At 45.7% G+C, this 22,166-nt stretch overlaps 1 pseudogene; it reads right to left on the minus strand.

The window, feature by feature from the left end:
- Positions 1-16,964: 16,964 nt before the first annotated feature.
- Positions 16,965-18,268, minus strand: LOC146835348 (uncharacterized; annotated as a pseudogene).
- Positions 18,269-22,166: the final 3,898 nt, after the last annotated feature.

Raw genomic sequence — 22,166 nt, forward strand, 5'->3', positions numbered from 1 at the left:
GTGCAGGGGGTGGGATGTCCTCGATGCAGCTGGGCTGCCCTGCTCCTGGAGGTTGGGTGCCGAGGCTGTCCATGAGCTGTTGGAGGGTGCCGGGTCGATGGTGTGGAGGTCCTCTTCGTCATCAGTGTAGAGATGTTCGTCTGCTCTGCAGGAGGTGTTACATTTCCCTCTACAATGTGAAGAGGAGATGCAGTTTAACATTGTGTTCACATGTATGTTGACGCATTGTGCAAGTTTACATACAGACTGTATGACAATGTACATTGTGACTGTTTGGGAGAGCTGCCTATTTGATGCGGGACAGTGGACATTTAGACAACATCACGGATGTGTGATTGTACTTGTACATTATCATCTCACATTTACCTGCTAAGCCAAATGTGATTGGCCAGTTTCTACACACAAGCGGCAGCAGTTGTGTCCTCTGTTCTGTTGTGAACGTTTTTCAGTTTGTAGCACATTGTTGTCAATGTTGATGTGCTCTGCATGTTATGTGTGTGTGCTGCATTTTGGGAGAGTCGCCCCTGAAGCTCTGATTTTGCTGGCCCTTATCCCTTTCAGGCAGTGTGGCTTTGACTTCTGTGCTTATACAGTGCTGAGATGTTGCACAATTGGGTAAATTGGGCTCTTGGGGGGAGTTGGGACTCTTGGGCATGGTTTGTCTGCATATGTGTTGTTGACGTCAGGGGTTGTTTGTGCATGTGGATGTGTCAGAGTGTGACCTGCTCCTTTACAGATGTGGTCTGCACTCAGCCACCTCAGTGTTGTGGCGTGCAACATGTCATGATATATTGACTGCAACCATTCTATTCATCATTCAGTGTCACTTGCATTGTCAGTGTGGCTCACAGACACGCCGCTTTGCTAGGTTTGGCACATGTGCATGGGTTGGTTGTGAGATTGGCGATGTGTGGGAAGGGCCCCCCTCTGGGCATATAGTCGACGGGGGCCTACTTTCTGTTTCTAGATGTGCTGCAGTGTGCCAAGGGAATCAGGGACATTATCCAGAGTCATTGAGGGTGTGCACTGTGCTATACTGAATTGTGCATGTGTGCCATTGTGCCCATCTCCCCCCGTCTCCCCAGTCCCTGGTCGTTACTCACCCTGTTGTTGTTGTGTTAGGTCATGTTGAGCAGTGTCCGGTCCCCCAACTAGTGGATAGAGACATGCAAGGCCACCGCTTGCATTGTAAGGGGGAGGTACAGCAATGTCAACTGCAGGAAATACAAATAATGGCCTCGTACCAGCGCTAAGCAGAACTAATGGCACTGTCAAATTCTGTACCTTTGTCCGTTGATGCCCAGAATCTCCCAGTGTCTAACCACCACTACACCGCAGCTAATTGTGAGTGACATGTACGCATTTTATTTCATGAATGAGAGAAGTGAGAGTGGTACCACCCAAGCACCCCTCCCCTTTTAGCCTGACAACTCTTGAAGCAGGAAGAGTTGTCCAGGACAATCTTTAAATGGTGGCAGCTTCCTGTCTGGATCGGTATTTGCAAGGTTGCATTTACATTTGGATTTAAAGCCTGTGTTAAAAACAAATCGGAGCACTCAAACCAACCTATGAAATACAAGTAACCTATCAATTTGTTCTTTACATTGAATCCTGTTCCTAGTAGATTGATGATTATTACATATTCGGGACTACAAATACCAGAATGCAAAGGAAAACAGAAATAGAAAAGCTACTACAACAAACAAAGAACAGCTGTAGGTTAAACCAACAGTGCATGAATATGGAATTCTGCAGATTCAGAAAACATTTTAGTCTACAATGTATTGGTACTTATTTTCAAACCTATTTGATCATCTGTAAGGTGCAGTACATTGTGCAATTGTACATTGCATATTGCATAATACTGGCAGTAGGCTAAGATGAGAGTGACTTGGGAAGAAAATATTTGGAAGCTGGCTTTTATTTGATGTTTCTGTTTTGTTTAAGGATTTATCGAGCGCATGGCTGCCCGGAGGCTTCCCAGCGCTGAGGAGAAGATGCAGTCAGGGTACATAAGTTGTTATGGGAAGAGCCAAGTTTTACTTTTTTTCCTGAAAGCCAGTTCATCAGTGAGCTGACGCATTTATTTAGGCAGGGAGATCCAAAGCCTAGGAGCCAGATGTGAGAAGGATCTACCTCCCCACCTGGATCTCTTTATTCTCATACTTTTCATGAGTAGTTCTTCAGAGGATCTTAGTGATCTACTCGGGACATATGGGGTGACAAGCTTTATCATTAAGGCCGGTCCTTTGCCATTCATGGCTCTATGGGCAATACAAACAGCAAGCACTGCAAGCTTCACATCCAATCCAATACAAACAGCAAGCACTGCAAGCTTCACATCCAATACAAACAGTAAGCACTGCAAGCTTCACATCCAGCTGATCAACCTCATGAGAGACTGAACTTATAAGAAACACACTAATATACCTGCTGGACCAGCTACTGTTGAAGGGTTTACAACAAATCCCATCAACCAGCTTTTACATACGCAGTCATACATGCAGCACACGCAGACTTCAACATATAGCACAACACTAAGCACACTACATATTAAGCAAAAAGATAGGCCATAGAAACAAAAATGAGTCATCCTGATTACAGCACATATAAGCCTTGCCTACTAAGCATATATCATACACATGTCACAAAACAACAATCAATACATACGGAAAACACGCTACAGGCACACACACACAGCATGCACAGTTATATTTTCAGCTGCACTTTGTCTCTCCCCATAACTGATGGAGGTCTAGAAAGTTCTTCTATGTAGAATAAGTTATTATTGCTTCAATGAAAACTGGGCATTGTTATTGTTTATATACCATACCTCAATTTTCAGTGAACCTGTACTGTCAGAAAGGAGTAATTAGTAAGTAGGTGTGTACCAATCTTGACCCGCGGCCCCAACAGGTCATTGAGAATAATCACTTTTGTGCATGTCTTGCACCACACACAGTGGCTAAGGCTTTACTTTTTTAAGTAACTTTTTATTAAAGTTTTCAAACATGAAAAAAGAGAACATTTTGCTGTATTGTTACTGTAGCTCTGGGAGGGGAGCGGTCTTACGTCAAAGGGTGGCTGAGGTATTTTTAATACTGATAAGTCCAGTCCGCCCTCGATAAAAATACACGCCATGGTTGAATCAGCAGTGGTGTAAAAACAGTTGCTCTCCCGGCCCAACAATAACTGGCCATCAAAGCACGGGATTCTTGTATGAGTGCCATTTCAGATGAATTGACTTTCTAGCAAATGTAATTGAACACTGGTCTAGGACTGCAAAATGCACTATTTGACCCACTTGAAGAATGCAGGCGCTCTTGCTACAGTCCTATTTTTGAGCGTTGTCCACGCAGTATTGGAATTGGGCGGCAACATTGGTAGAAGTGGGATACGCTCAAGAAGAAAGTGAGTAACGTCTTACGAAAATAAAAAGGGCCCTTGTACTTATTTATTTATTACAAATTAAGCACTGCTCCAATGCATTGTGAAACAAATCTCAAACTGTTTCTTTAATTTTCAAATGATCATTGAAACTGCTACCCCATATGCATTTAGAAAAATTAGCCTGATGTGGAGATAATCATATTGCTTCATCTATCACTTTAAGACGCTTATCAATGAAATGCTTGTTTACCTTTTCAGTTTTCCTTGTTTTTAAAAGGGTCATCTTCATAAAATGCTTATTAGCATCTTGTTTTTTTCAATATATCCTTCCCAATACACTTTATCATCCCATAACCACTTTTTATATCGCCAAATAACTCGTGCATCTGTATCCCAAGCTTGTTGTGACTCTTCTCTCCACTTGGCGCTTTGAAGTCAACGTAGGATGGGATAAGTAGTTTATAAGCAAACAATGCGTTATGTGAGGCACTAAGGCTAGCACAGTGACCCAATGGGGCCGACACCGAAACTAGGAAACTAAGAATGACTCAGGGGCATTTACAATGGGCCACCAACACTGTCCCTAGCGCACTGCCAAAGGAAACCAATAATGACATGGGGGCATTGATGTGACCACCGTGACAAATAGGCACTTGCACTTAAACAAGAGAGGGACACTGGCACAAGGACACTAGCAAATGGGAATTGTTAGTAAGATAATGAGACAGGCAAATCAACACTGACGCTAGGGCACTGGAACAGGGGTACGGAAACAGGACCATCAATACTTACAGGGAACAGTAACATCGGGACGCGGACATGGGACACAAACACTGATTCTGGAACACTGACACAGGGATGCCAGGGCACAAGGATATTGACACTAAACAGTGGGACATAATATGAGACTGTGACATGATAGACTAACAAAGGGACACTGACCGGGGAGCGCATCATTAGCAGTAGCGGCTCCTCGAGGGAGTGGTGCGGGCGGTGAGGAGGGGCAGGGTGTGGGGTAGTAAACTACGGCATACGGCCGCGCGGAGATAAGTAACTAAATAAATAAATAAAACAAATTACATTGCGCGCGCTGCAACGCCATCGGCGATGCAGCGCGCTCAATGTAATTCGGAGTCTCAGCATTTGTTCAACATCTTGTGATTCTGGGCAGAAAACTTGTGGGCATATCAGCAAGGGCCGGCGATAATTATCGCTAAGCGCACTTAGTGCTAGGATCATTATCGCCGGCTATCGTGGAATTTTATCGCTGAGATAGCGTGCTATCAGCAACACTTATCTCAAAAGCGATAAAATTCCTCGTGCTGACAGCCAAAAGTGAGATTATCGCTGGAAATCCACGGATAATCTCACACATTTTGGCGTTAGCTTGCTGATAAGACAGGGCATACTTAGCCATTATATCCACCTTACATTGGATATAATGGCTAAGTCAGGGTGAAAGCAGGCGTAAGGAAAGCAGCGTTAACTGTGGTTAGCGCTACTTTTCTTATCGCTATGCCTGTTAGCGATTCCCTTGATAATTGGAGAAATGTCGGTTAGCGACATTTCTCCAGTTATTTTGGGACGGAACGCCCACTTTGCATCTCATTAGAGATGCAGAGGTGGGCATAATGGGAAAGGGAGCTAACGCAAGGAATCACATGTTAGCGTGACCTTGCTGATTAAGCGATAACATTATCGCCGCTTTTCCTCCGAAAACGGACGCTAAAGCGGCTTTATCTCTGTTTTTAGGTTTTAAACGTCAAAGAAGCGGAGATAAAAAATATCGCCCTATCAACAACAGGGTGCGAACATGCAAAATCACATGTTAGCAACCTTTTTCACTACGCTTCCCTTTGCATCTCTAATGAGATGCAGAGTGGGCGTTCCAGAGCAAAATAATAGGAGAAATGTCGCTAAGCGACATTTCTCCTATTATCAAGCTTCACGCTAACCCTGTTAGAGACAAAAAAAAGCAGCGCTAACCACGGTTAACGCTGCTTTTTTACGTCTGCTAATTTTCAGACTTAGCCATGTAATCCAATGGGAGGTGGATTACATGGCTAAGCCCACCATGGGCTATCAACAAGGATATCCCTATCCTTGTAGTTTTATCGCTGCATTACCAGCGATAACCTCCCATTATGCCGCTATCGCTGGATTTTTTATCGCCTAGGCAGTTAGCGTTGTTAATAACGCGATACCCAGGCGATATTATCCAGCGATAGCGGGCGTTAAAAAAATTAACGCTAAGCGCGCTTAGCGTTAATTTTCCCTGTTCCTTGTTAATATGCCCCATAATCTCTCCGTGCCCACAATAAATGACCTTTTGTATTGTAACTGATCCTCGTGTAAAGCACACCGATACCTTTGGTCGGGTTCTCTATATATAAAACTGCAAAAAAAGGAGACAGACTCATTAAGCAATGAATACTAAACTTGCCCGTCTGCTATCCAGGCCTTGGATCCGCTCGCCCTCAACTGCTGAGTTAGGGCCGAGCTCCACTGCAGGTGTTCACATTCCTCTCAATGGTCTCTCGAAATAAAAAGAAGCACCGTCCCGAAAGCGGCATTTCACAGCTCATGATCTGTGCGGCAGCATCATCACTGATAGCTTCCTACAAACACAAGCCGCTCTAAGACACTTCTTTTATGCACAGTGACTGGATAGCAGACACCTCCAGGCCCGGTCCCCATGCACAGAAGAACTGCTGGCTAGCTGTGGAATGGATATACATCACCTTAGTCCCCGGGCTCTAAAACCTGGCGTATCAGCAGAACACATCATATCGGATTGACAACGCGCGCCTTCCTCACTGCTCAGCAAATAGAAAGGAGGAGTCACTTCAGACCCTTCACCAAAGCATTTCATGGCAGCCAGAGTTCGGGAAGGTGCGCGCTGCATCACACTCAATGCGCGGAGGAAAAAACATTGGGCGCGACCGCTTGAGCGCGTAGGTTAGAGGGAACTATGATGGGGACACATACATAGGGTCACAGACACTGAAATGTACACTGTGACAATGACCTGGACATTGGGCAATGCAACACTGCTAAGGGGTTACTGCCCAGAAACACTGTTTGCGTACAGAGACAGACACTAGGAAAAGGGAACACTGACACCAAGGCACTGAAACTAACAAGTTACATTGGAATTAAGATACTGACATGGGCACATGGACAATGACACAGAAACACTGACCGGGAGACAATGACGCTGGGACACTGGTGTGAGGGCACTGCCACTGGGACATGGGTAGATGGGGAAATAGGTACATTGACATTGATACTGGCACACTCATGATGGGAGAGAAATAAAGGGACACGTATGCAGTAACAGTGACATGGGACCACTTACCCAGGAACACTAATAAATCCACAAACTCTAATGCTGAGGTAAGTACACAAGGGTGCCAGCATTGGGATACTGGGTCATAGATGCTACATGCAAAGAGGGCATGAGAAACAAGCATGGACGTAGTGACACTTGGTCATTGGCACTCAAGCACTAACACAGGGAAACTCGCATGGACCTCGACACTGGAGCACCAACACAAGCACACTGCGAGGAATGTATTGACATAGAAACAAAGGGATAATGCTGACAATGGAACACTTTCACAGCAATAGAGCAGTCCATCACTGCCACTGAGACACAGCCGCAGATATTGTGCGGCACTGACACTGGAAATGTGACACTTGGAAAATGATGGGGATATTACCGCTGGAAAACTGATGCAGGGATCAAAGGCAATCAAAGGGACACATGGGGGAACCACCACTGGACTGGGAATTTTGACATTTGGACACCGATACGGAGATAATGAAAGACAAACTTACACTAAAATCCAAGGGGCAGATTTACAAGCCCCTTGCGTGACTTTTGCGCTGCAGTTGTCACTTTTTTGACGCAACAGCGGCGCAAACAATGCGGCCTATTTACAACGTGACGCATCTAGGGAGCTGCATCACGTTCTAAAGCCCTGCGTCACATTATACCTGCGTCATGTATAATGTATGCAGGGTGGGCGTTACCACGCAGAAAGGCCTCGTAAAAGTGACTCAGTAAAATCTACAAGATTTCACTGCGCCAATTTTAGGACGCCACTGCGTCAAAACCTTACGCCTGCTTCAAGCAGGCGTAAGTAGTGACGCAGTGTAGTGGAAATAGGCCTCAACACGCATTGCTGGAGTTGCGTCGTGCTTGCGACACGACTCCAGCAATGCGTGACTTTTACGCCAACAGATACGTCAGAATTTCTGACGCATCTTTCAATCCTTGCACCATAGTGCGCCGTATTGTCAATACGGCGCATCTATGGTGGCGCAAGGGTTTCTAAGGGTGGCGCAGGGAAAGTGACGCACCACATTCTTGTAAATCTGCCCCCAAATATTGACACAAGCACTCACAGTTGGGAAATAGAGCTACACGGACACAGAGGCACTGACACAGGTACTAAAACGTACACAAGTTCACTGACAGAGATGCACTAATGCATGGATACAAATATATGGAGACATGCCAGAGACCACAAACACTCAGACTATAGACATTTAATCAAGTCTGTGATCACATGTATACAGCATTCTTTAACAGCACCAAGAAGGCATAAAGTTGGCAAGTGTTGATCATCAGCAATACGTCCTAACCTTTTTTGAGATAATATGACAGCCTGTCAGAGATGACCCCCAGTGCTGCCTAAAATAACCCCATTCTCTGTCTGGTAAATTGAGTACTTAGGTTTCTAGAAATAGTGAAGAGACATGCGTTCTACTGCCATAGTCCAGTGGGGCTTCAATCAGGCCAGACCTGCTGCATGTGGAGGTTATTGGATACTAAGCCTGTCAAGTCTTGATTCCACCGCATGCCTCTCTCTTCCACCACCCTACACTTCCAGCCTCTTTTTCTTACTCTTGCAAGATCTTTTTGTCCTGTGTTCGGTCTTTGTCATAATTTTCCAATATTTCTATTACTTCTTCTTTCTTTCTTTTCAGCCAGTCTTGCTTTTGGTCTGGATCAGAAAATGATGGTGAAAAATAAGTTTGTGTCCCAAAAGATAAGTGCCGGTGCCTGCAACCTGAACCCAACTGCACAAATTAAGTCCTGGGCACACGGCTCTGAAACGATGACTGGGCAGCTGCCTGGCAAGTTCCTGCCATTCAAGTAGTAGAGGGGCTTTTTATCACACGCACTTCCTCAGCTATGCCCATGCTCCCCCAACATCCTATGCTGACGTTGTCTATCTCTCCTACTGGCTGTTCCATTGAGGTCTCTCTTGGTGAAGATGGTTTAGAACGGCCTTAAAAACCCACTCAATGATTGTTAATGGTTTTTAGAAAATGTACTTAGACATGCTTGATTTGCCACACTTTTCCCCCAAGGAGTCTTAAGGGAGGGTACACAGGCCCATCATGATTGCATTTATGCACTATTTAGTTTCCTGCAATTATACTGGATATAAGTCCGTGGAAAATTCTATTTAACACAGATTTCATGAACATTTCCTAGTCTTCCTTGTCACTGTACTTTAAAAGGTACCATTTCCTATTCATTATCAATATTCGTGTTAAATGTAGAAAATAGTAACACTTTAGAAAAACTGCAAAATATACTGCATTCTTTTAAATCTCACCATATTGTGCCTTTAATTAACAAAGATACTGTGGGGAACAAAACCAATGTCAAACATGGAAAACTGAAACCCTTCTGTAGTTATTCTATGGGGCCAGGCCCCCCTAAACATGTACCTCCGGCTCTGGGCCTGGGGACCCCCCACCTCTCACCCCAAGAGGGGGGATCCCCAAATAAAGTCTACCAGACACTACACTGCAGTGCCAGAGGCTCTGACTAGGAGCCAGTGGAGTCCTGTAGAGAGAGCTCTGGTCACCACAACCAGTGCTTTAAATGGACCGGAACTTACCGGTACTAAGTACCGTACCGGCACTTCCGATTTTTTTCCCCATCAGTACCGGCACTTCTCTGTAGACAGAGACAGTACCGGTACCCAGATCCACGGCACGGCAGGCGCAGGTTATGTTTTCCTCCAGTGCAGGGCAGATGCTGCTCTGCTTCCGAGGAGCTTGTAATGAACCGAGACGTGAAGTAGCCTTTGGCAGAGTTGCAGCGCCCATTTGAATGTCCCCAAACTGCATGGGTTTGAGACAGGGCTCGAGTCGGGATACCACGCGGGTGGACGGCGTCCCCCACTTATTTTACCGGGAGCTCGATAACTGGAGCAAATGGAGCCACATTCACTCTTTGGCCTCTCTAGGGCGAGATTGGAGCTCATTCAGAACGCTGCTCACGCCAGGAATTTTTATTTGGGTGGGCCAAGGGTGCATTTGGGTGGGCCACTGCGGGCTCGAATTGTCGCATATATATATATATATATATATATATATATGCTTCCGGGCCCTCTTAAATCTCTTCTTAGTCTTACAGTCAGTAAAACGCACTCTTTTCCAAATCTCTTTCTAAATATTATCACTCTCAAAAAGTGTTTTTTCCATGTAATGTTCCTTTGATGGGAAGAGTAGGTTTCTGAGGTGGGAGTATCAGGCACTTCTCGGGCTCCCTCTGTGCGAGCCTTCAGGGAGAATCCCTCTTCATTACTACCTCCACCTGACCCGAGACTCTGCAACGCACTCCCTTACAGGCTTGATTATCCACTACTCCTCTACGGTGCACCTTATCTCACAGCTGACCTTGGGCCCCAGCCCTATATCAGGCACCATCGGGCTCCACTTTCATTTTTCCCAGTAAAAACATTAGTAAAATCACCTTCAAACTTAAAACATTGACTATAGCAGTAAATGTAATTAGCACACACTTTAAAGTATGTTCCACAGTAGCCCTTACGACTCGACTGCTAATTAAATAAACAAAAACAGAAAGTCCATGACAGGGCCGACTTTAGCACTGATGCAAAATTCTTTTTTGGCGCCGCACCAATAACCTCTTTCTCCGTAAATACCTTTACTACCAGCTTCCATCAGTGCCCCACATCCCTTCATGGCCCCCCTATTGACCTCCTCCTCTGATTCCCTCACTGCCACACCCCACAAGTGCCTCTCATCTCTCCATAGCCCCTCCCCCTCCTGACCTCCTCCTCGGATTCCCTTACTGCCACCCTCCACCAGTGCACCTCATCTCTCTGTAGCCCCTCCCCCTCATGACCTCCTCCTCAGACTCCCTCACTACCACCCTCGCCTCTCATCTCTCCCTAGCTCCCCCCTCCACCCCATGACCTCTTCCTCGGATTCCCTCACTGCCACCCTCCAACAGTGCCCCTTATCTTTACATAGCCCCTCTCTCATATGCATTTCATTTGTTGTATACTGCTACTCATATTAGTCAAGTGTGTGTCAGTACTTTACACCACCACGCATTATACAGAGACAACGAATCATACAAGTATGTAAATCAGTCAACAGGAAATGTCACATACACCAAAGAGGATTAGAAGGTGTATTTTAAGAGGGTTTGGTCTGGAGAAGCACAAACTCCGGATTTAAAGAGTACTCCAGTGGTTAGGGTTTGGCTTTACTGATAAAAATGTATATCTGTCAAAACATGCTAATTTTTTGCAACATTAGAATAATGAAAGACTGAGGAAGTTTTAACTATATCACAAAACAAAAAAAGCGAAGTTCTAACTATACCATTCATGTTTGTCTGCAGCTCTTTAATGACAGTTCATTGGTCTCTGTCCTATGTTAGGATTGTAACTTCTGAACTACAAGTAACACAAGGAACTCTGTGACAAAGGCAGTAACCCACTGAGCTTCCACATAAAAAAACCAGTTCATCAGCATTTAAAAACTACCAACAGCCAAAAGGATTGCTCTCCAGCAGGATCATTAATCACCAGCGTTATCTGGGCATTTTTTATTGTCTTATTGTTATCATGCATCGGCCATGATAATGACAAAAAACTGTTTAAATGAAGCACACACGAAGTATGTGTCCTGCTGGGCCTGTGCAAATTTTAAAAAGAAAAACAAATAGTAACACATTCTCTTACCTACTCCATTAGTCAAACTTTGTGTCACATCCTGGTGTGATAAGCAGCTGCAGGGGTCAGGAAAGGTGAATAGGAATGAACAAACCTGGGGGCATATCAACAACACCCGGCGATAATTATCGTTCAGCGCTCTTAGCGTGAGGATAATTATCGCCGGCTAGCATGAATTTTTATCGCTGAGATAGCGTGCTATTAGCAACGCTTATCTCAATAGCGATAAAAATCCTAATGCTAACAGGCTAACGTGAGATTATCGCTGGAAACCCAGCGATAATCTCACGTTACCTTGTTGATAGGGACAGACAAACTTAGCCATGATATCCTCCTTCCATAGGATATCATGGCTAAGTCAGAAAAATACCAGACGTAAAAAAGCAGCGTTAACCGCGGTTAGCGCTGCTTTTTTTGTCTCTAACAGGGTTAGCGACATTCTTGATAATAGGAGAAATGTCGCTTAGCGTCATTTCTCCTATTATTTTGCTCTGGAACGCCCCCTTTGCATCTCATTAGAGATGCAAGGGGGAGCGTAGAGTAAAAGGGTGCTAACATGCAAATTTGCGTGTTAGCACCCTGTTGTTGATAGGGTGCTAGTTTTATCTCTGCTTTTTTGGCTTTTAAAGCCAAAAAAGCAGAGATAAAGCTCTTATTGATATGCCCCTTATTTTCTCCTGCACTGCATAGAAAAAGAAATATCCACGCAGCAGGACAGTAGGCGCGGGTTACCAGTGCCAAAGAAAGGATTGTCACCTTTCGCCATGCCCCTAGTGGAGATGAAGGGGTGGGGGGAAAAACAAAGCCTTGTTAACATGTAAATGGTCTTAACATGTTAATGGCCTTGTGAAGTACTCTGGTGCGGCTGCGATAATCTCGAAAATTGTGTCTCTGTGTATGTGCCCCGGGAAGCTGTCTCAGCCGGGCTGATGCACAAGACGGTGGGGGGGGGAGAGGGAGGGGGCGGTTGAAGCCTTTTGAGCGCAATGGCGTTGCGCGCCTGCTTTCAAGCCCTCACTGCGAGAGCCAGGCTCATGTTTGGGTGGGCCAGGCTCATGTTTGGGTGGGCCTGGCCCACCCGGCCCACCCGCTAGAACCGGGCCTGGCTCACGCGCTGGCTTCTCTGATGCAATCGCATCTAAGGGGTGAGCGAGGGGAGGCAATAAGTCTGGTGGTGCAAGCCACCTTTCGTGACGTCACTTCCTGTCGTGACGCGTCCCCCCCCTCTTCTGTTCTTTAGGACTTGTGCCTTGGTTTGAGATGGCTTGTGTGACGCTGTGATTAACTGGACAGGATCTCTAGACAGACCCTGCACTGTCAGTCAAGTGCACAGCAACGATTCCGGTGAAAGTGCTATCTTGGCTTTATTATGTGTAATGAGTTCATCTGTTTTATTGACATAAACGCATTTCTTGTGTGCTTTAATATGTGCTGCAACCGGTACAAAAGTCATCATGTATGATCATATGTTGCCCTTAGCCCCGCCCGCCCACTTGCCACACCTCTATTTTGCCGAGTACCTGCACTTATTTCTTCCCATTTAAAGCACTGACTACAATATCTGTGCGCAATGATTTAAAATTGCCGGTGACGCTGCATGTTCGAGCTGGAGGAGCCTGACCTCTAGCGGCTAGAAGGAGCTTCGCCCCGACCGCTTCCTCACGAGGCGCTCGTAGGGCCTTACCCATAGCGCCTCGACACCTTCGACTCCTTGAACCAGGCGCTTTTAGGGATTTACCCAAAGCGCCTCGAGACATCAGTCCTAATCCACAGCGCCTCGAGCAGCGCTGCACTCAGGGTACCATGATGACACGCCATCCACGTCGGAGCATCTCGTACGTAGAAGACACAACACATCTAATATGTAACCATCATTTGGATCCCATTAGAACAAAGATCCTTCAAAAATTTTACAAAGTGTTGATTTTCATCACCACACAAAGTGCGAATGATTTTCAACAGCATAAGTGTGCTGTTTATGTTTTACAATAACGTATAATATGCTTTTCGTGACAGTCATATTAGAAATACTACCCACAAAAACGTATGGCGACTCAGGTAATTAAACTGCGGGTGTAATATTGAACGCTGCCTTGGTAAAACAGGTACATACATTAAATATTTCTCATTTTCAAAGCAAAAAAGACTGATTTGCCCATGACAATTTAAACGGAAGTGAGTGTGGCTTTGTAGTGGCTTCTGGGTATGCAAATTAAAAGCTGGTTGGTTTCAGGCAGCCTTCCCTCCAGTGACTGCAGATGGTACTGCACTTACTGCTTGCTGGACACATTTAATTTCCCCCTTCTCTCTCTCATTCCTTCTGTCACACACACAGAGCTAGCGAACTCTCTCAAAGTGAGCAAGAGACCGACCTGACCAAAGCATAACCAGATTGTGTTGAATATGGCATCCACACACCCCCAGTCAACTGATCTGGGTTTAACCCATCATCATTCTTTAGCTCACTTCCGCCACCCCAGTCCAGACATAGCCATATGCAAATCAGTCTGACCCTGTAGCTTCTAAGCTTTGTTTCCCCTGAACCAGAAACAAGTATTCTGGGACCAGTTTCAGGATAATCAGCCATCCTCAGACAGGCTATCTAGAATCCACTGGCAAAGGGGAGCAGGGGACCCACGTCTGGGCATACCCTGCCAACTTAGGGCGAACAAAGCAAAACCAAAGGGGATGGTGGACAGAGTGTTGAACATTGCAAGCACTCACCCCCGTCAACTGATCTGGATTTAATCCATCATCATTCTTTAGCTCACTCCACCACCCCGGTTCAGACATGGCCATATGCAAATCAGTCTGACGCTGTGACTCATGGGAACAGTCCAGCCCGAACTGCCAAGCCTTGTCTTCCCAGGACCGGAAACAAGCATCCTGGGACCTTTTTCTGGCTAATCAACCGTCATCTTTACAAGGCAACACATAATCCAGAGGGAGATTGCAGCGTTAGGAAAGTCCGATAAAGCAAGCATTGGTAAATACATTGGGGCAGATTGATGTTGCCTGGCGCATCTCTGCAAATCAGCAGGGATGCGCCAGGCAACATGCGGCATGCAAATTTACCCTTGCGCCACCCATGATGCGCCGCATTTACAATGCTATATAAGAAAAAAATTTACCTATGCCTCTAGTGACTTCAACACTTATTCATATGAAATAAGATAAACGAAATTTAATACGTTGATCCAGGCAATGATTAATGCCTTTTCTTTATTTTATTTTTAAGTTAATATCTTTGACACAAAAAGAACACATAATAAACTACACGAAATACCACATTGATATTTACACAATGAAAGTGAACAACGTGAAAAATGTGTTTTGACATACAACTATAAATAAACTCATAATAGTCAAACATTGAAACCATCAAATGCAATGTCACAAAAAACAATCATTATATACACAATGTGAGATGCAAAGTTGTCAAACAAATTGATAAATTAAACAACTGACACCCTTATATTTGGAATCAATCAAATCCCCTAAATATCAGGGACACAAGGGAGTTTATTTGTGATATTTAACCAAGAAGTTAGATTCCTTTGTCTGCCTTGTAATATTTAACCAAGGAGTTGAATTCCGTTATCTGCCTTATCTGCCGACGCGTTTCGAGTGCCGGTTAAACCAATTGCCGCACTCTCCTCAGGGCTGGATTAATCTTTCTCACGAACAGACTGATTGTGACAAAAAAAGAGGAAAGGCCGCCCTTTTTCGAGTGAGTAAATAACTTGTGCTTAGTTGTCACGTTTTAAACTCATTCAAACAGACACCGCGAATTTGCGTGTAACATTTCTCTTGCAGAATTAAAGATCTGCGGTTTAAAAATCGTCTTGGCCCTGCAATATTGAAAATCAGTTTGGCAATCACTGTTTGTTACACATTGCTGATGGTTACATGCAACCGGCATAATGCAGGTATGTAACCACCAACTTGGACAGATAGAAAAACAATTAGGGCTTGGGGAAGCGCCTTTTTTAATACATTTTTTTTTCCATCCCTCCCCTCTTTTTTTGTCACAATCAGTCTGTTCGTGAGAAAGATTAATCCAGCCCTGATGAGAGTGCGGCAATTGGTTTAACCGGCACTCGAAACGCGTCGGCAGATAAGGCAGATAAAGGAATTCAACTCCTTGGTTAAATATTACAAGGCAGACAAAGGAATCTAACTTCTTGGTTAAATATCACAAATAAACTCCCTTGTGTCCCTGATATTTAGGGGATTTGATTGATTCCAAATATAAGGGTGTCAGTTGTTTAATTTATCAATTTGTTTGACAACTTTGCATCTCACATTGTGTATATAATGATTGTTTTTTGTGATTTGATGGTTTCAATGTTTGACTATTATGAGTTCATTTATAGTTGTATGTCAAAACACATTTTTCACGTTGTTCACTTTCATTGTGTAAATATCAATGTGGTATTTCGTGTAGTTTATTATGTGTTCTTTTGTGTCAAAGATATTAACTTAAAAATAAAATAAAGAAAAGGCATTAATCATTGCCTGGATAAACGTATTAATTTTCGTTTATCTTATTTCATATGAATAAGTGTTGAAGTCACTAGAGGCATAGGTAAATTTTTATCTTATATAGTATAACTAGCCCTACCTACCCTCTAATCCTTTGGGCTAAACCCCTCCTTTTTTGACAGCATTTACAATGCGGCGCATCATGGTGCAGGAATAAACAGATGCGTGTCGCATCTGGGGCGTAAAGTTGGCGCAGTACTGAAGTAGTGTTGCGTGCAGCACACAACTCCAGCACTCCTCCAACTTGCCCTATCTACAACGTGGTGCGTCAAGCCTTACGCCTGCTTCAAGCAGGCGCAGGGTTTTGACGCATCAGCGTTGGAAAAGTGACTCAGTGAAATCTTGTAGATAATTATCGCTAAGTGCACTAAGCGCTAGGATAACTATCGCCGGATAACGTGGATTTTTATCGCTGAGATAGCGTGCTATTAGCAACGCTTATCTCAAAAGCGATAAAAATCCTAGCGCTAACTGCCAAAAATGCGATTAGCAATAATCGCACAATGTTTGGCGAAAACTTGATTATAGAGCAGAGCATACTTAGCCATTATATCCACTTTCCATTGAATGCAACAGTTGATAGACAGAATGCAGAACAATGCCCAATACAGAGATTTGGTTGTAAATCCATCAATTTTTTGCTTACCATGCCATTCCAGTTTGAAACCAGCCATATGTAAATTAGTCTTGACCCTGTGCCACATGGGAACAGCCCAGACCGAACTGCCAAGCCAGGTCCTCCCTGAACTGGACCTAAGAATCCTAGAACTGTTTTTTTTTTTTTTCTTTGGGGGGGGGGCAAAAACTTTTATTAAGTGCTTAAAAGTTGCGATACATAGTTTTTAAGGAAGTGGTACCTCACCCCTTAGGGAAGGCAGTCCACTTTAACTTTTCAATCAATGCATTGAAACATTTACATTCCATCAGTTTGGGATTCAGAAATATTTGCAGATAGCGTTTACGGTTTTAATGGGGACGCCACTTTAAAGAGTACAGTGGGGAAGGAGGGTTTTGTCACAGCTCTTCCTCTTCCTCACTTTCCCTCTTTTCCATGGCTGCATAGTCTCTAAGCAGGCTGAGCACCATCCTGCGGCACCCTTCTCTGTTTACCACCTCTCCTTTGGTCACCAGGCGGGTTCTGGCAAACAGGAGAATGTCCTTAATACAGCAGAGGAGTCTCCAGCACCCATGGATAGCTTCCTCTGTGTGTGTCCCCGGAAACAGCCCGTACAGCATGGACTGGTCCGTAATGTTCTCGTAGGGGATGAGGGCTACCAGTTCTTGTTGTAAGGCAGCCTTTAGTCTCTGGGCAAAGGGGCAGGTCCAGAAGAGATGGTGTGCAGATTCCTCTGCGGGGCATCCCCTTGGGCAGTTCCTGTGTGGGCACAGGCCTCTGCTGTGCATGAAGGACCTCACTGGCCGGCCCCCCTTCACAGTCATCCATGCTATGTCCTTGTGTCTGTTTTTCAGAATTGGGGAGGATACATTCTCCCACACGTGCCTTGCCGTTGCTGGTGGCAGGTCGCTCACTGGTTTAGTGGTGTCCCTGGTCCTGATCAGTTTGCAGATTGTCTTGGGCTTCCAAAGGCAAGGAGTGACACAGTTCAGCCCAAATTCCCCCACAAACTTTTCTACCTCCCTGTAGTACCATGGGAGGTCCCAGTTGAAAGTCATAGCATTCTCCCACTTATCCCATCCCAGCCGTCTCCACACCAGGAGGAGGAAAAAGCGGAACACCTTGTAGGCAGAGTGGTCCTTGTTCACATTTAACAGGGTTATTCGGACGCAGCCACACACAAAGAAGGCCCTGAGGATCGTTGAGATGTCGGGGACTGCCTTCCCCCTTTGCGGTGCTCCTTGTGCATGACTGACCGTTTCACCCTGTCCATCTTGGAGTGCCAGACAAAGTGGAACACCATGCTGTTGATGGCCCGTGCTACGTTGGCCAGGAGTGGCCAGGCCTGTGTCACATACTCCAGCACGGGCAGTGCGTCGTTCCTGAGCACCAGAGCCTTCCCTTCAATGCTCAGGTTTCTCAGGCTCCAGAGGCCCAGTTTTTGCTTCACCTTGGCCAAGCGTTTGTTCCAGCTCTTCGCTGCTGCCCCTGGTCCTCCAAACCAGACGCCGAGGATCTTCATCAGTCCTGCCTCAGTGGGGAAGGGGAGAGGCTCGTTGAAGAGGTCCCATCGCCCGAAGAATTTGGCCTGAGACTTGTCCACGTTGATTTTCGCCCCTGATGCCTTGCCGAAGTCTGTGCACGCCTCCAGCAGAGATTGGACTGATTCCGCATCCGCGCAGAAGAGGGTGACATCGTCCATGTACAGTGAACACTTGACTTCCTTCTTTGCTTGGCCGGGTGTCTGGATCCCTCTGATGTTTGGGTTCTTCCTGATGTACTCAGCGAGTAGCTCTATAACCAAAACAAACAGAGGTGGCGAGAGCGGGCAGCCTTGTCTTACCCCAGACCTGATAGGAAAGGGGTCTGTTTTACAACCATTTACAATGACTGAACTGAAGAAGTCTTTATACATTACTTTAACGTAACCGCAGAAGCGCTCCCCCAGCCCAAAACCGTGCAGCACCCTCTCCATGAACTCATGGGAGACGCGATCAAATGCCTTCTCCTGATCTAGACAGACCAGGGCAGCCCGGATCTTGCGGTCCGTGATGTACTGGATCGTGTCCCTTATCAGTGCCAGGCTATCTGCGACACTGCGCCCCGGGACCCCGCAGGTTTGGTCTGGGTGAACTAACTCTCCCATGGCGCCCTTCAGTCTGTTTACTAGTGTCTTTGCAAGGATCTTGTAGTCTACATTCAGGAGAGAGATGGGGCGCCAGTTCTTTAGGTCACATCTCTCCCCCTTATGTTTATACAAGAGAGCAATCATTCCCTCCCTCAGAGTGTGGGGCATGATTCCCTCCCTCTCCATCTCCTTATACACCTGCAGGAGATCTGGTCCCACTAGGTCCCACAGTGAGGCATAGAACTCAACTGGGAGACCGTCACTACCTGGTGTCTTTCCTGACTTGAAGGATTTAACTGCCAGGTGCAGCTCGTCCACAGTCAGGGGGGCATTAAGGGCTTCTCTCACTGTTGGGGAAACAGTTCTTGGGATACCAGACAGAAACTTTTCTGCTTGATCTCCCTCTGACCTCTTCTCTGAGTAGAGGTCCCCATAGAAGTCTGTCACTACCTTCCTGATGTCCTCCCTTGTGTCACAGAGGATTCCCTCCTTATTGCGCAGTTGAACCGGAGGGGTGTGCGCAGAGTGGATTTTCTTAAAGAAGAAGGAGTTGCATTTCTCCCCCTTCTCCAAGTTCTCCACCTTGGAACGGAAAATGATCCTCCTGTATTCGTCATAAAAGTGCTCGCTCAGCTCTTTCTTGACTTCTTCCAGAGGGCTCATGACGTCCCATCCCCGGGTATCACCTGCCTGCAGTACCTCTAGTTCTGCAAGAGAGAGCTATTTGGTGCTTTAAAGCACACAAATGCACTTTTAAGTGCTACTGCTGGAGTTTTGCCTGCTGAGGATACCTGCCTGCTGGGGACTCCTGCCTGCTGAAGCCACCCGCTGCCTGGAGCTGCCTGCTTGCTGAAGTCTACCTGACCTGCTGGAGCTGCCTGCCTTGCTGGGGATGCTTTGACGGCTGGAACTGCCTGCCTGCTGTGGACTGCCTGAAGAAGATGCCTGTCAGCTGGAGACCCCTTGAACTGGTTTCAGAGGTTCACCTCTTTTCAGCCAAGATCACTTGATTCCAGGGGTATGGAGAGCACGGAACTCACGTCTGAGCATACCCGTCACACTCGGGGTGACAAATGCAAAAACAACAGTTGATGGATAGAACACAGAACAATGTCATACATTCACCCCAGTACAGAGATCTGGGCCTAAATCCATCGTTTTTTTGCTCACCATGCCATTCCATTTTGAACCCAGCCATATGCAAATCAGTCTTGACCCTGTGCCTCATGGGAACAGTCCAGCCTGATCTGCCAAGCCAGGTCCTCCCTCAAACACTCTGTCCATCATCCCCTTTGGTATCGCTTTGTTCGCCCTAAGTTGGCAGGGTATGATCAGACGTGGGTCTCTTGCTCACTTTGCCACTGGATTCAAGATAGCCTGGCTGATGAGTGTTATGAACCCGAAACCAGCCCAGGATGCTAGTTTCCAGTCCAGGGAAGACATGGCTTGGCAGTTTGGGCTGGACTGTTCCCATGAGGCACAGGGTCAGACTGTTTTGCATATGGCCATGTCTGAACTGGGGTGGTGGAGTCAGCTAAAGAATGATGATGGATTAAACCCAGATCAGTTGACTGGGGGTGAGTGTTTGATTTGCTCAAACGCTCAGTCCATCATCCCCTTTGGTATCGCTTTGTTTGCCCTAAATTGAGAGGGTATGCCCAGACCTGGGTCCCTTGCTTACTTTGCCTCTGGATTTAAGATAGCCTGACTGTTGAGGGTTATGAAACCGGTCCCAAGATGCTTGTTTTCCGTACAGGGAAAACATGGCTTGGCAGTTTGGGCTGGACTGTTTTAATGAGACACAGTGTCAGACTGATCTGTATATGGCCATGTCTGAACAGGGGTGGTGGAGTGAGCTAAAGAATAATGATGGATTAAATCCAGATCTGTTGACTGGGGGTGAGTGTTTGATTCGCTCAAATGCTCCGTTTATCATCCCCCTTGGTAACGCTAAGTAAAAGTGAAAGTAGGCGTAAAGAAAGTAGGGCTAACCATGGTTGGCGCTACTTTTCTTATTACTATGCCTTTTAGCGTGCAGCTTGTTAATTTGAGAAATGTCGATTAGCGACATTTCTCACGTTATTAAGCTGTGGAAGGCCCACTTTGCATCCCATTAGCACTCTATTGTTAATAGGGCAACAGCTTTATTTCCGCTTTTTTGGCTTTTAGTGCCAAAAAAGCGCAGATAAAGCACTTGTTAATATTCCCCCAAGTGATTTCTTTGCCCACAATCACAGGATGTTGAGCGTCATTGCCGAAACTTGAACCTGGTTTCCCAACTTCGAGGTTGACCACTCTAGGCTACATCCTCTCCCCAATTTCTCACCCGTAGAGAAGGGTCAGTACAAATGTAAGCGATCCAAAGCCGCAAAAAGGGAAATTGCATGTTTAAAATTGGATGAAGCAATACTTTATATTCAATAGGCGGTTCAAACTATAGTGTTTTATGACAGGACAGGAGTGTACCGTATTGCTTAAATGCAATGTATTACTGCCCTTTCACTTTAGCGTCGGGCAGCGCAGCAAGGTCCCCTCCGGCGCTGCCCTACGCCAAAATACCATAAATAACGGCCTCTATTCTATGATGCTTTGTCACCTTCCTCACCTCGCCGTCGTGCTGCGGCAGCCTTGGAGTTCAGCATCAGCTTCCTACCAATACTTTGTTCATAAAACAACTAGGCCACGGCTATATAGACAAGCATTTGGAATGTAATCGGTCTCGATTTGGGACCTTATATGTATTTACCTACGCAGCACATTACCCTAGGTGATGAAACATCTACTGTTCTTTAACACAGAGGGAAAGTAAGCACCAAACTGCGTGACACGCCAGGTATGGGAACACATGGAGAGAAATATTGGGGCATATCAACAACGAGGCGATAGAAAATTATCGCCGCTTTTGCGGCCGAAAGATGATTTAGCTTGAAACCTTGATTTAGTGTTCGAAATCTTAACGCCCACCTTTGCATCTCTAATGAGATGCAAAGTGGGCGTTCCTGACCTGACTTGACAGGAGAAATGTCGCTAAGTGACATTTCTCCTATCATCAAGCCCTACGCTATGAAGCATAGCGTCAGGAAAAGTAGCGATAACCCCTGTTATCGCTACTTTACTTACGCCTGCTTCCGGACTGACTTAGCTATGATATCCTATGGAAGGAGGATATCATGGCTAAGTTTGTGAGTCCCTATCAACAAGCTAACGCCACATTTCATGAGGTTATCGCTGGGTTTCCAGCGATAATCTCAAGTTAGGCAGTTAGCGCTAGGATTTTTATCACTTTTGAGATAAGCGTTGCTAATAGCACGCTATCTCAGCGATAAAAATCCATAGCCGGCGATAATTATCCTAGTGCTAAGTGCGCTTAGCGATAATTATAACCGGTTGTTGTTGATATGCCCCATTGTCTTTCAGCGGGAAATGGTATAGTCCAAAGCTTTGTTTTTAATATAAAATCAGGCCCTTCAGT

The sequence above is a fragment of the Triturus cristatus genome, chromosome 4_2, assembly GCF_964204655.1.
Source record: "Triturus cristatus chromosome 4_2, aTriCri1.1, whole genome shotgun sequence".
NCBI lineage: Eukaryota > Metazoa > Chordata > Amphibia > Caudata > Salamandridae > Triturus > Triturus cristatus.